The sequence below is a fragment of the Triturus cristatus genome, chromosome 4_2 (assembly GCF_964204655.1).
Source record: "Triturus cristatus chromosome 4_2, aTriCri1.1, whole genome shotgun sequence".
Lineage (NCBI taxonomy): Eukaryota > Metazoa > Chordata > Amphibia > Caudata > Salamandridae > Triturus > Triturus cristatus.
This window is the reverse complement of record NC_140586.1, coordinates 282,700,350-282,716,239: the sequence shown is the minus strand read 5'-3', so window position 1 is coordinate 282,716,239 and position 15,890 is coordinate 282,700,350. Positions and strand designations below refer to the sequence as shown.

Sequence of the window (15,890 nt, the reverse complement as noted above, 5' to 3'; positions counted from 1 at the left end):
TGCTCCAGTGCGGCAGCTGATCATGTCATTTAAGTGAGGCCCTGGGTGTCTTTCCCCCTCAATTGGCATTTTGGGGATTCGCATGTCAACGCAAATGCAAATTTTTGATGTGTTCTTTTTGGGTACTGCGACTATCGGAGATACCCATGGAGTTGGTCCATCAGCCGGCTCTATGATGTTTTGCTCCAGTAAGCTTTTTATCTCCTCTTCCACTTGTGGTTGCGGGAGTATGGGCACTCTTCAGTGATGTTGAGCCACGGGCTTTACTGCTTCATTGATGTGTAATGTTATTTGCGTGTCTCTCAGTTTTCCTAGTCCCTGTAGTATTGCTGGGTGTTCTCTCAGGATGTTGTGTCGTTCTGACATGTGATATGTCATTGCTAGGAGACCCATCACCTGAGCAGTGATGTTGCTCAGTAAACATGGTGCTGGGATGTCCCCGCGTAGGACATGTTCTTCTTCTTTTACCGATCTTTCTTTGTATTTCAGTGTCCCTACGAACTTCCCCATCTTCACCACTGGTTTCCTTGAGCCCCATGTGAAGACATCAACAGTGGACGGTGATAATGTCAGTTTCTGTTTAATTTTTCCATATTCTGACATGCACATGATGTTGCATGTGGTACCACTGTCTAGTACAAAATTGGTGCTGTGATTTCCTACCTCGATGTACACCGTTGTTGTTTTCTTTATCTGTTGCTTGTCTACCAGTTGGATGTGCTCAGGTGTGCGACACTCTGTTGGTACGTTTGACATCTGATATAGCCGTTCTGCTGCCTCTTTCAGACTTGCTCCATCTGACTGTACCTGTGTGTCGCTGTTCATTGTTTTGCTGGTCTCCTTCGCTCATGTTTGAATTGCCCACTCATGCAGGCACTGGCAAAGTGGTTTTCTCTGTTGCATTTTTTGGCACTTGTGACCAATCGCTGGGCAGGCACCGGCATGTGGGTATTCCAGTCCACAACGATAGATAATCACAATAATTCATATTTCTTAGCTCAACATGTTAAAGAACCTGTTACATAAATCCCTGACAACCTAAACGACACAAGGTTAACACCCCAAAAACTAAACTGTTCCCCAGTGTAACAATGATTGATGGGTGTAAGAGGATATATGGCGCTACAAACAAGATTGCACACAATTAGTTAAAGAATCAGATATAGAAATGAAAATTCTACAGCGGTGCTAACAATATAGGGAACACCACCCAAAATCCCTACAGGCTCAATCATAGATTGATATAACATTCAATGTGATTGATGCACACGCTTAAGAAAAATTATACACATTAGAAACAATTATCCAATATGGATTTCAGTTCTTCTTGTTTATTCATAGAGGATTCTTCCACTCCCAACGTGTTTCGTCGTTTGAGGGGTCTAACCCATACGACTTCCTCAGGGCTGGAAGCAACATAAATATCAATTGTAACGGATTGTAATAATAATGGGCAACATACAAAAACATGCCCCAAAATTGTGTACCGGTGCAGAGGAATCACAGGTGCATACAGGTGCTTCATAGGTATACACAAAAGTGAAAGTTATAAATATAGCAACTTATACAATAATCTCAGAACCTAATAGAAACATTGTGAGAACCAAAATTACAATTATGTTTTTGTGACAACATGATTTATAGCTAATAGTTGATTCATTCACCAACCCTAGTGAATTACATGCTTTGTGCAGCTAATACAAAATGATAAAAATAAATCTGTACCTCTATTTCTGTAGTATTGAGAACCTGTAATAGTACAAATTATACTAATTTAGCGAACTGCTAACTGCGTCACACTTGAGGCAAGATGAACCAATACACTAGTAAAATAATCATAGTGGTAACGATACCTTCCAAACTCTTGTATAGCCGCTAATAATATCCTCCAATATCAGAATCGTACGTAGTCTTTATGACACAGCCCAAATATTTATGGCCCCAAAACGAAATGTCCTACAAAACATTATATAACATGTGGTGTTACCACTCGACTGATCAAAAACGCTAGTATACACAGCGAAAAGGACTTCACATCTCAGACGCTTACCCTATTGACGGCAATGCCGCGTCGGATATCAGTTCACTGACAAACGAGTACGTTTCGTCAAATCGTATCCACAGTGCGTAGAATCTAAGAACAAAATAATTTTGTGGTTACTGCAATCCCTACACCACTCTGTACTTAAAACCAATTTAACTCAGCAGACAACTGCCCTGACCCGACTCCCCTCACAAGCGTTATAGAAACCCGAGTGCAGGTAGCAAGTACTCCCAACATGCAATTGTTTCCGTATACATAGAAAAGGGGGAATGAAAATAAAAGAAGTCACTGGCGCCAAGCCGATAATTTTAAGCGCCATGTTTGAATATCTTTCAACAATATATCTGTTTAAATAAACTCAAGTTCCTAACAGTTATTGCCGCGCATCAATCGTATGTATCTCATACAGTAAAAACAAATCCAGACACCAGTTTTAAATTCGAAATTGTACTCATATACAACTAATTGTCTCGGGCAAGAGTATAAGCCCGTGTAATGATAGTAAATGCTATTGCCCAATGCCGCTCCCATGTAAGTACATAGGTAGCATAAAAAAGTGCCTATCTCTACAATTGTATTTATAGGCACCACGCAAACATAAAAATACACTACATATGACTTCCTGAATACAATCATATGCATAACGCTTAGAGCCAATATCTTGCAGTGATGTACCAAAAATGGTTATTTAGCAAGCTTAGACATGATAATCTAAGCCAACCTTAAACATATCCATAAAGAGTCAGATCATTTATGCTGCCATGTAATAATGTGATCACGTGTCATAGACATTATCGTATATCGTGATTACGATAGATTCCGTTTGGTAAGCATTACTCTTCCAAATAGAATAAAGCTATTAAATCAAACCAGATCCACTAGCTAATAACAGAATAATAAAGTACCGACCACTCAATAAATCTCTAAAAACATGCACCCATGTGTGACAAAGTTAGGTATCAACACAAACAGGCCACCTCCGGGCCGGAAACTCCGCCTCCGGGCCGGAAGCCCCGCCTCTGGGCCGGAGGCCCCGCCTCAGGGCCGGAAGCTCCGCCTCCGAGCCGGAATTTCCGCCCCGAGTGCGGACGTAAAGTTAGTAGTCGTAAATCCATTCTGTGAATACCAAAAGTAGTAAGTGCATTCTGTGAATACCAAAAGTAGTAAGTTAATTCTGTGAATACCAAAAGTAGTAAGTTTAGGATTTTGTCTTAAGTTAATTCTGTGAATCGGGCCCTCTGATTGTACTGCCTATATAGATTTTTTCACATTTGCATAGTAGCATATATTCTACATATTTGGTACTACAGTTAATATTAGACTGAATATTATATATGCGACCATGCTTGTCTTGAAACTGTTTGATTTTATCCTTAGCATATTTGCACATGCCACAGTGTCCACACTTGACACTGGCATATTCTACAAGCCGATAGGACTCTGCGACAATTCCTAACAGATAAACCGCAGATTACATTTCGTAAGGGCAGGACCTTAGGATCCAAGTTGAGTCCTAGTTATCCCTATGGCAATAAGCAAGGAACTTGGTTGACGCAACTTACCAGGGTTTTTTTCAAGTGTGGACACTGTGGCATGTGCAAATATGCTAAGGATAAAATCAAACAGTTTCAAGACAAGCATGGTCGCATATATAATATTCAGTCTAATATTAGCTGTAGTACCAAATATGTAGTATATGTGATACTATGCAAATGTGAAAAAATCTATATAGGCAGTACAATCAGAGGGCCCGATTCACAGAATTAACTTAAGACAAAATCCTAAACTTACTACTTTTGGTATTCACAGAATGCACTTACTACTTTTGGTATTCACAGAATGCACTTACTACTTTTGGTATTCACAGAATGGATTTACGACTACTAACTTTACGTCCGCACTCGGGCCGGAAATTCCGGCTCGGAGGTGGAGCTTCTGGCCCGGAGGCGGGGCTTCCGGCCCAGAGGCGGGGTTCCAGCCCGGAGGCGGAGTTTCCGGCCCGGAGGTGGGGATTCAGGCCAGTGGCAGAGATTTAACCATGGCCAAAATCTCCACCTCTGGGCCGGAAGCTCCGCCTCTGGCCCGGAAGCCCCACCTCTGGGCCGGAAGCTCCACCTCCGGGCCGCAAGCTCCGCCTCCGGGCCGGAATTTCCAGCCCGAGTGCGGACGTAAAGTTAGTAGTCGTAAATCCATTCTGTGAATACCAAAAGTAGTAAGTGCATTCTGTGAATACCAAAAGCAGTAAGTGCATTCTGTGAATACCAAAATGGTGGTAAGCTTAGGATTTTGTCTTAAGTTAGTTCTGTGAATCCGGCCCAGAGCCTTAAAGGATCGGGTTAGTGAACACATGAGAGCTATTAAAAATTATGATGCGAGATATCCCATTGCTGAGCATGTGTATAATTGCACAGCACAAGGTCAGATGAAATCCTTTCAATTTTATGGCATAGAACATATTGCACTTGATCCACGTGCTGGAAATAGAGAGCTGAAACTGCGCAGACTTGAGGCACGGTGGATCATGCGCTTGCAGGCGGTGGAGGATGGTCTTAATTATGACCGGGAGCTGCAATACTTTTTAGGTGATTAATAATAGAGTTCATGGTTAAATAAGTAATTTTTGATTAGGTCTGGTAGTTTGAATATCATACATTATGGTTTTACTTGTTTCTTGACATGCTCTTTTCAATTTAATCTTTGAGGGCACTATCTGCGCTTGGACTTTCCCATTACGACAGGTTCTTTACCTTTGTATCAATATACCTTCAATTGTGTTATACGGCCTGTTTGTGTTGATACCTAACTTTGTCACACATGGGTGCATGTTTTTAGAGATTTATTGAGTGGTCGGTACTTTATTATTCTGTCATTAGCTAGTGGATCTGGTTTGATTTAATAGCTTTATTCTATTTGGAAGAGTAATGCTTACCAAACGGAATCTATCGTAACCACGATATACGATAATGTCTATGACACGTGATCACATTATTACATGGCAGCATAAATGATCTGACTCTTTATGGATATGTTTAAGGTTGGCTTAGATTATCATGTCTAAGCTTGCTAAATAACCATTTTTGGTACATCACTGCAAGATATTGGCTCTAAGCGTTATGCATATGATTGTATTCAGGAAGTCATATGTAGTGTATTTTTATGTTTGCGTGGTGCCTATAAATACAATTGTAGAGATAGGCACTTTTTTATGCTACCTATGTACTTACATGGGAGCGGCATTGGGCAATAGCATTTACTATCATTACACGGGCTTTTACTCTTGCCCGAGACAATTAGTTGTATATGAGTACAATTTCGAATTTAAAACTGGTGTCTGGATTTGTTTATACTGTATGAGATACATACGATTGATGCGCGGCAATAACTGTTAGGAACTTGAGTTTATTTAAACAGATATATTGTTGAAAGATATTCAAACATGGCGCTTAAAATTATCGGCTTGGCGCCAGTGACTTCTTTTATTTTCATTCCCCCTTTTCTATGTATACGGAAACAATTGCATGTTGGGAGTACTTGCTACCTGCACTCGGGTTTCTATAACGCTTGTGAGGTGAGTCGGGTCAGGGCGGTTGTCTGCTGAGTTAAATTGGTTTTAAGTACGGAGTGGTGTAGGGATTGCAGTAACCACAAAATTATTTTGTTCTTACATTCTAAGCACTGTGGATACGATTTGACGAAACAAACTCGTTTGTCAGTGAACTGATATACGACGCGGCATTGCCGTCAATAGGGTAAGCGTCTGAGATGTGAAGTCTTTTTCGCTGTGTATACTAGCGTTTTTGATCAGTCGAGTGGTAACACCATGTTATATAATGTTTTGTAGGACATTTCGTTTTGGGGCCATAAATATTTTGGCTGTGTCATAAAGACTACGTACGATTCTGATATTGGAGGATACTATTAGAGGCTATACAAGAGTTTGGAAGGTATCGTTACCACTATGATTATTTTACTAGTGCTTTGGTTCATCTTGCCTCAAGTGTGACGCAGTTAGCAGTTCGCTAAATTAGTATAATTTGTACTATTACAGGTTCTCAATACTACAGAAATAGAGGTACAGATTTATTTTTATCATTTTGTATTAGCTGCACAAAGCATGTAATTCACTAGGGTTGGTGAATGAATCAACTATTAGCTATAAATCATGTTGTCACAAAAACATAATTGTAATTTTGGTTCTCACAATGTGTCTATTAGGTTCTGAGATTATAGTATAAGTTGCTATATTTATAACTTTCACATTTGTTTATACCTATGAAGCACCTGTATGCACCTGTGATTCCTCTGCACCGGTACACAATTTTGGGGCATGTTTTTGTATGGTGCCCATTATTATTACAATCCGTTACAATTGATATTTATGTTGCTCCCAGCCCTGAGGAAGTCGTATGGGTTATACCCCTCAAACGACAAAACGCGTTGGGAGTGGAAGAATCCTCTATGAATAAGCAAGAAGAACTGAAGTCCATATTGGATAATTGTTTCTAATGTGTATAATTTTTCTTAAGCGTGTGCATCAATCACATTAACTGTTCCCCAGTGTAGTTTGCATACATCTTCAGTTCCACTACCTGAATAGTGCCCATACTAACTTTATTTAAAATCCATTTATATTTGTCAACTCTAAATCAAAATGTCAGGAAAAATTGCATCTCACAATCCATCTTTTCCTGTAACTGTCTCGCTTTTAGTTTTCCAACAAATGTAAACACGTTCACGGGTTAGCTATTGTCACATATTGTTTTGAATGCTAATACCTCTAATTTCTGCACAGTTTTGACTGTTTAACAGTGGCTTGTGACATCTCCCATTCACCATCAGTATCCCAAGCTATATACTTTTCACTTACATGCACCTATCCTCACATCAATCCTTCTCTTCACAAGACATGTCACATAGCCTGCATGTATAAGTGGTGGATTACTGCTGACACACCACACTGTAGTGAGCCAAGTCCAGATCTTCCATTACAACAGAGCCCAGGCAGGCTGAAGCAGGGCTAAGCACCGCTGCGGCATTTGTGTGGCACAAACCCAGTTCAAGTGCATGCTGAGCGTGCAAGTCACGAATCAGGAGGCCTAGTGAAAACATGACCCTTCAGTGTCAAAAGAAACGTTGAAGAACAAGTGCAGATTTCTATTTCAGTACAGCAGAGCAGTTAAGCTTTCCAGTGATGCACGAAAGTAGCTATCGGATGCAGACTTGTCTGAAGAGAATTGATCGCTCTATTCGCACAAGCATCTTACTATGTACGTTAACCATAGCTCTTCGAAGTAGCTCATGGCACTGGGAGGAGCTATACCAAAAAATAAGCAAATAACGACGAATGAGGTTTCTGTTGCCCAACTTAATGGAACTCGTATCTTCCATGTGAGTCAACGGCCACCTGCTAATTTATGTACATTTATTTACCTGTAGTAAGTGGAAAGTTCTCAGGTTCTGCAGGACTCAGGCGGATTTAAGATTACCACCAACCAACGCCCATTGTGTGCCGCACGAAAAGTCCAGGGGGAGAGAGCATCCTCCCACCACCCAGCTGCCTCAGGTCGCATTCTCATTGCAGAATACAGAGGCGCCTCATAACACCACGGGTCTCTGTAAGCCAATCCTGACGCTGCTCCTGCTGTTGCTGCAGCGGTAAGATTGGCTGGGGCAGGGAACTTTACTGCTCATTACTGAGACCGGGGGCTGCGGCTTTGAGTCACCCCTGGCTCACTAATGTGCACCGTTGGCAAAGCTGTAAGAAAAGCCTAGTGTGCATGTCGAGCTGGCGATAGAAAGCCAGTGAGCTGTCCAACCCGACATGCGCACTTAGGTGCTCTGGCTTCTGTAGTAGTACGGTCAGGTGCATGTCTGATGGCAACATTGTTTGAGTTTCAAGACCCACCCCCTCAGGACCGCACTGGCAGCCGGCTCGTCTGCTCGATCTCACTCAGTGTGTTACTGTTGCTGCAAGCGGCCCATGTGGCTGACAGCTGAAGCACTTAAATATTTCTAATGAGGGCAGCCTAATACAGTACATTTAATTTGGGAGCCATGGGGCTTAAATATAAGAGCAGGAACGCCCCAAACGCCCTCACGGAGGCACCGCCCCTGGGAAAACCTTGATCCAGCAGCCTGTCAGCGACAGAAGTTCTTGGTCACAGTGGCAATGGTGCCATGTTATTAATGGCAGGCTATCACCACTGATTTGTCTTCGCCTCGACTAAAGAATAGAAAGTAAAGGATGGCCTGACGGAAAGCTGGGAGAAAGGCTCCTGCACATTAGAGTCATAGTTATTGTGCAAACAAACCAGAGCTTTCGGCATTTGTTTCTGATAAGCAAAATAAAATGCAGAGCAAGGTAACATAACGGCCTGCTTGGCAATGAGCTGTGATGAAAGGTCCTCTGCCACACTAGTGGGTGTTTTATAATTACAGAAATCCATACCAGGTGGACCGGATTCTCTAAATGTAGCAGGCAGTTCTCCATCAGGAGGGCGGAGAACAAGACATCCGCCAATCTGGCAGTCTGCCAGGCTACATGGTAGGGTTTATTTGCCCCGTGCAAAATACAGGGATTAGGTAGAGAAAGCCAGCCACAAAAGTAAACAGAGGCTTCTCACCTGTGCTTTCTCCTTGGACTGGCCACTCAGCCCATTTGGAAGGGCCTGGCTTCATCATCCCACCTTCTGGAACCATCCCTGGTGATCGGGCATTCAGGCCCAATCGAAGCATGCCAAGCCTGGCCGACTAATCCTCCTTCTGTGTTTTATTAGCACCAAGACGCCTTCGGGCATTTGAGTGCTTTATGAAATTTAATTCCATTTAATTTCATTTCAAGATTACAACTATCAGAATGCAATGAAAATAAAGGTCTGGAAGAGAAGAACAGAGTCCGACTGACATGGAGCTATATGGCATCCTTTGATAAGTGAGGTGGAAGCTTGGACAACTTTCTGATATGGAATAGCACAACTGCGCCTTTTTTAAAATCACAGGATCACCACAGAAGGAAGAAGATTCAACGACCCATGCTCTTAGTCCTTCCATAACGTGACTTCAATCTGCCAAGGTTTGTTGGCAGTCATGTGTCATACATTGGAACAATAGTGCCATATCTCAATTAAGGTGCTATTGCAAGTAAAAGAGGGTGAACCTATTTGAGAATCAGGTAATGTCCCTTCAGGCTAGAAGCACTGAAGGCCAATTAGAATGGGGCAGTCCCAGTCACATGTCAGAGTCAACCCTCAAGGAAAGGCAAAGCTGGGATTGAGTCAGTGACATGTCAGATAGGGCTCTAAGCAGTCTGTTCCGAGGGCTGCCACATCATTGTGAGTTGCATCATGGATGCTATCTGATGTATCCTATAGCCAGTAGTACTGGAGGGTTCACTGATAGAATATCGATGTAAAAAATATTGATGTTCTAAATATCGAAAACAATATATACAGAATACAAAAATATCGACTCCTATACCTAAACAGGTAAATACAAAAATGTCAAATCAAAAATATCGATGTAAAAATATAGATGTAAAAAATATTGATTTAAATATATTGATATATAAAATAAAATAGTATATATTAAATATATTAAATATTAATATTAATTTTAACACAATATATGACATTTAATATACATTTTTACAAAATATAACACAAACTTAATTTAAAAAAAATATACATACATATATATATATATATTTACTTTAAAATAATTAATGAACTATTATCTTTAATTTATTTTAAAAAATTTAAAATTATATAAAAATAAAATATATATGTACATAATTTAAATGTAAAAAAATTCTAGAACACATTAAACTATAACAAATAGTTAAACTTAAATTGCCCAAAACAATAAGCGCATCAGTAGAGAAAGTGTTGGATAGCAAAATAATTAAATGTACTATTTTAACAGTAGGGAAAGTGTTGGATAGCAAAGATGTAAAAAAATTACTATTCCCACTCCAAAGAGTGCAACAGATGGGAAAGTGTTGGATAGTGGAGGGGTAAAAACGACTATTCTCATTCCAGTGAGAGCAACAGTAGGGAAAGCGTTGGATAGCTTTGTAGCTAGGTATGCGCACTATAAAACTACATTCACACATACATACAAGCTCCCCATTGGCTGTATGACAGTACACTTGATAAAACGTAAATCATCTACATACACACACTTGTGTATGCGCACACACCTATACATTCATGCATGCATAGAGATACACACACTCACCTATCCAATTACATATGTACAAACAGTAGCGGCTGACATGGTTCGTGGGCGGGGGGGTAAGCGTGGGTAGGGGGGTTGCGCAGTGGGTGGAGGGGTCATAATAAATAAAAAAATTAAACCTACCTTTCCGCCGGGTCCCGTGTCTTCTCTGCTCCTGCTCTCCTGCCTCCGACAGGAAAAGGAAGCAGGCAGCCAGGCTCCCTCCCCAAAGCCAATCACAATGCTGCATGCAGCGTTGTGATTGGTCTGGAGCGCTCAGCCAGGGGCTAGAGGAGTGGGCATGTTCTCCATTTAGTCTGCAATGCAGCCCCCGTGGAGAAGGGCAAAGTGTGCATGACTGGTTTGGGTGGCCCGAGAGGGCCGACCAAACAGTCTTTGCGCACTCAGGAGTAGGCAAACCACTCCTCCCCTGCCCTGCTCGGAGAGCAGAGCAGCCCCGCCCAACTGTCGCCCGCAAAGCAAACATAAAATAGTAATAACTAAAAGTTATTACCATTTTATGTTTTGGCTTCTCGCACTGCGAGGAAGCAGTCCGGCGATACTCCTCCGCCATAGCGGAGGAGCCGCCCCTGTGTACAAATGTGTGTATACATGCACTAAGAGATCTGTGTAAAAGGCACATATATATCTAAAGAACTACACACATCCATGCGCACAAACTTACAGTATGTTTCTTCGCTAGCTGCGAGGAAGACATCATTGCTGTTTGAAGTAAAATGGTCCACGTGTCGTTTCGTTGGTATCCATCCCCTTCATCTCTATGTGCCCTCTACTCTTTGTGAGGTTCTGATTCAGACTGCATCCCAGGGGAAGATCAGCCTGAACACATGCTTTTTATGACCTATCACCTTCCTGGAGCTTTATGACATCACAGCTTCTTCCCATGGTGCCCTGTGTTCCATGCTCTGCACTGAAGCGCAGCGTTAGTAGGTCTATGCATCAAACAGGTCGTAGTGGGCAATTAGCAGGAAGCATGAAAGGGCAGACTCATTCCACAAAAGCAGCGTTTGACCTCCTCAGGACCCAGGGTATGCAGGAACAAGTGAATCACACATTTATCTAAGAGAGATCCAGACTTCCAGTCCAATGGAATCTGCCCATTTCCTCACCTACTGCAGCACCAGGAGAACCCATCGGTCTTCATTCAGCCTTACATGGAGAGCGCCATCCTGGGGGAGCCTCAGTCCTTTTGAAATAGTGTTTTCTTTACTGTCCGTCACTAGTTCATATTTTCACACGTTTAGAGTTTTCCCATGTTCCCTTGCCTAGGGGACACATGCTAATATGTGGCGGGAACATAAAAACGTCGCCTGCAAAGTTGGGCAAATTTGAAACTTTGCATTGATGAAGCCGAGCAAAATTTTACAACTTCCCATAAGCAATATTATGGCTCAACACTTGGGAGGTTTTCAGGGACCGGAAGTCCCAGAATGAGGAGCGGAACAGCTGCAACTGGAAAACCGGGAAAGAGGTGTGATGGCGGCAGGGCAGCCTGCAGGGCAGCGACCGTGGCTTTGGTGGAAGAAGGCCGGATCCTGGAGCTCTGGGAAGGTGTCATGCATTTGGAGGATTTAGGAGTCAGGACAGAGTTATATTTCCAGGGCAATTCCACTTGCAGCATCGTGAAGCCTTCCCACTGCCATTGAGGCCAAAGAAACTCCCGCTCTTTTATTTGTAATCATCATCTTCGAACTTGTCAAAATTCGCAGATTAAAAAAAAAAAGTGAAGTTGCAAATCTCTTCAATTCACAAGTTTGCACACCCTAACTCCCGTTTCACACATATAAGTAAGGTGTACATATGTCCCAGCACCTGAAATAGCAGGCATGTTACTTCTGCGTTATGTCCATTTATTAAAAACTGCATTGACTCTGTTAATTGAAGAAAGACACTTTGATGTTTGTAGCTCGGTGTGTGCTACAAAGAGAGAAACATCCATAGTTGAGCTTTGCATGGCAGGTCAAGACCCCCAAGGATGAATGTATGCAATGATCTGAGTGTAGCGGTCTCCATGGGTGCTTGGACACGGGTGTGCATCCACTCTGTCATGTCCATACGCTGCTTGACCCATCTTTGGACTCAGATAAGTGTGCACCGCGCCCTGATTTGAACCTTGTGTAATTCAGGGAAGTGTTTGAAGCTTGGTAGTATGGTTGTATGTAGCCTAGCCTTTTGTGGCCCATTAGAAGATGGCTGTAAATCAGGAAGTATCAGTAACTTTGTGAGGCAAGGAACCACAGGATCATTGGTAGATCTCGAAGGGTAACCAGAAAAATGAAGTATTTTATGGGGTATCAGGAATACTGCACCTAGTACCCCGATATTTGCTCATTTGTCAATGCAGTTTCATCCAGATATTTCAGCTGCATTCATTGGCTAAATGCTTGAGTAAAACAAAGTGGATCTTTGGTGTTTCCGCAAATCTTGCATATTGGATGGACCTGGTAACTGCTATAGCCAACCTGCCTCTGGGTTTGCTGGGGTGTCTGTTTGGGGGTTCCTTCTGTTTATTTTAATTTACTTTATTTTGGCCATATATGACCGTACAAGTACATACATCATCAGCATCAAAGAATCATCACATTAAAAAGAAATAAAAAGCAAAACCAGTATCTCTAAAATAGTAGCACAAAATACAAAATCTAGGTATAAAATCACAAACATTAAAAGACAGCAATTTAAAAAATCCTAGGAGCTAGGATGAAGCCAAACAATCTAAAGTGCATGTTAAGCATGAAACATTTCTTAATTCATTACGCAGGAAACATTTTCTCTTTTGAAAGGTTACTAGTCAAGTGCAAACAATGGCTCAGGATCATTTTTACATTCAGTTGTGTGACCTCAGGTCCCATCCTTCAGTGCAGCTGCACAAAGAGAACAAGCCCACTTTAGGAACCTTTATAGGGAAAATAAGATGACTATAGTTGTGTGTAGAAAAGTGGGTTTCTGTTGCAGTACCCCCCCCCACACTTTTTGCCAGACTACTGATGCACTTATACTTGGTGTGCCCTGGGTCCCTGCCAATCAGGTTCCCAGGGCCTGTGTTCTTTCCCCAAAACAAACCCAATTGGCATATATGGCCACAGGTCAGCCCCTGGTAACTGGTACCACTTATTGTGCCACTCTTATAGGTCCTGTACCACTACACTCACACACACTGCCTTTGCAGGCTGCGTGATTTGGTGCAGAACAAGTGAAAAGTCGACATGTCACACATCCCTGTGTGCCATGCCGATAAAGCACTGCCCTGGCCTAGGTCAGCCACTCCTCCAGCTGGGTGCACTATGCCAGTGGTGACGGCACAAGGGCATGAGGCCTGTGCCCCTACAGTGCCCAAGTCTATTCTTGGGCATCGTAAGTGCAGTGTTGCAATTAAGAGTATATGGTGCTGGGAGTTTGTCAGTACGAATTCCACAGCACCATCATGGCTACAATAAAAACTAGGAAGTTTGGTATCAAACTTCTCAGCATATTAAACCCACACTGATGCCAGTGTGGAATTTAATGAAAAATGCACACAGAGAGCATCTCAGAGATGCCACCTGAAAACTAACCCACCTCCAGTGTCCCAACTGAGTGGCTGCTTAGGCTGCCATCAACAGACATGTTTCTGGACTCCTGGGTCGAGAGCCTGCTATTCTCTGGGGCCTGAAACAATGCACATCCTGGGACGAGGTGACGAGTCTCCTCCCCCAGGATGGGCATGGTTCACGAAGGAGAAGGTTCAAAGGCATGCCGCCTTTGTGAGCCTCTCCAGGCCATTTGATGCTTTCAGCAACTGGTCCCCACTGGTTCTACCTCCCACTTTGGACGGGAGAACCGGCGGAAAAAACAAGTGAGGGAGAGAGGTGTGCCCACCTCTGCCAACTCCACCCCTCAGGTGGGGGAGGCGAGGTGAAGCACAACCTCGAGTCCCCGCCGTCTTGAGGATGGGGTGACCCAGCCAACCAGGGACAGGCTCCTGCCCCCCTCCCACTGGAGTGTGGCAGAATTGGGGGTGTGCCCACCCCAGGGAAGGGACCCATTTGTCCCTGCCCTTCACCTACCTGTAACACCCCTAAATCTAGTATTTAGGGGGCACCCTGAACATTGCTTCCTCAGATCCAGCCAAGAAACAAGAAGAAAAGAAGAAGAAGAACCGAACAACTGTGCAGCAGCTAACAAGAGGAAGATGCCCACTGACTTAGCCCCAGCCCTACCGGCCTGTCTACCCTCCAACCTGCTCCTGCAAAATCCCGGTGTGTCCTGCAACCAGCAACCTCAAAAACCCTGGAGGACCTGCCTGCCTTCACTTCCAAAGACTGCTTCTCCCGTGAACACCGGATTTGTTCAACAGCAATCCCTGGCAGCAGCTAGAGACCGCAAATCCAGCCCACTCTGCACCTGCCGAACCAGGCCCGAGCTCGAGTGGAAAAACACCACGAGGAGATCACACCGGCGATCCTGACCCGAGATCCGGCAACCCCTGACCTGCCTCAAGCCGATGCCTGCAGTCGAAATCCAGAAGGCCCCCCTAACCGCGACCAGGAGCTGGTAAGAAGATCCGACCCCAAAAGGCACCCCTGCACTCCACGCCCCACGGCCTTGTGTGCCCAATCCGACGGTGCCTAACCAACCATTAACTTCCCAACTTACCTCTCCAAGTGGTGGTCACACCCAGAAGTCCTTCATTTCCCTGCCTGCAGTGCTTTTACAAACCGGAGGTTCTCTATAGAAAACAACAGGGCTCCTGACGTCGAAACAGCACTCTGCACCCGGCCGCCCCAGTGCCGCTGTGGGTGCGCTTTTTGTGCCTACTTGTTTCCCCATTTGCCCTGACCTTAACCCTAGGAGCTTTGCTCCCACAGCTGGGTGGCCCCCTATCCCCCATTGGATAACATTGGGCTTCAACACTCTGCACCCGGTTGCCCTAGTGGCGCTGAGGGTGAAACAAAAGTGCATCACTGACCCTGGGGGACCCCTGAGTCTAACCCCAGAACCGTAACTCCCACAGTCGATTACTTACCTGTGAACCGATAACCTGTTTTTCCTCCATAGGATAACATGGACAATTTTTCTCCAAAAACGACTAAGTGTGGAGGTTTGAAATCTTAAAATATTCTTTAAAAATCATGTGAATAACCAAAACGTAATTACTTACCTGGTTCCAGGAAATGTCCAAGTGCTGAATCTAGGTATCCAGCACTGAGTTAGAAAAGTAACTTACCTGTAATTTACTGAAAAAGCCTATTCATTTTCTATGTACTGTATTTGCTAAATGTTGCAATCTACTGCATCCCCTGTAAATCAAACAAAGTACAATTGCTATTGCATTTTCAAACTGTTCCATATCCAGTAACTTATTACTGACAATTATTTAATGCTTACCTGTGCCAGGCTTGCTTGGTTCTAAAAATAAAACAACAGTATATATTTTATACAAACACAATTAGCCTAGAGTTCAGTTATTGAGTGTGTGAATTCATTTGCTGACTGAGTGTGTACATCAAATGCTTAACACTGTCCTCTGATACTGCCTTACTGCTCGACCACTCTCCCACAAACAGAGAGTAAGGTTCTATCTAACTTTAACCTCTGCCTACCTCTGGGGAGACTTGGACTCTATGCACAC

General features: G+C 43.3%; 1 protein-coding gene across 2 annotated transcripts in view; it reads right to left on the bottom strand.

Annotated features, from left to right (window-relative positions):
- CCDC190 (coiled-coil domain containing 190) overlaps positions 1–11,086 on the bottom strand; it is a 204,994-nt gene extending 193,908 nt beyond the window's left edge. For both annotated transcript variants that reach the window (XM_085601523.1, XM_085601525.1), the window contains exon 1: positions 10,944–11,086. The gene's annotated coding sequence lies outside the window, so the exon portion shown is untranslated. The remainder of the gene's footprint in view (positions 1–10,943) is intronic.
- Between the last annotated feature and the right edge of the window lie 4,804 nt (positions 11,087–15,890).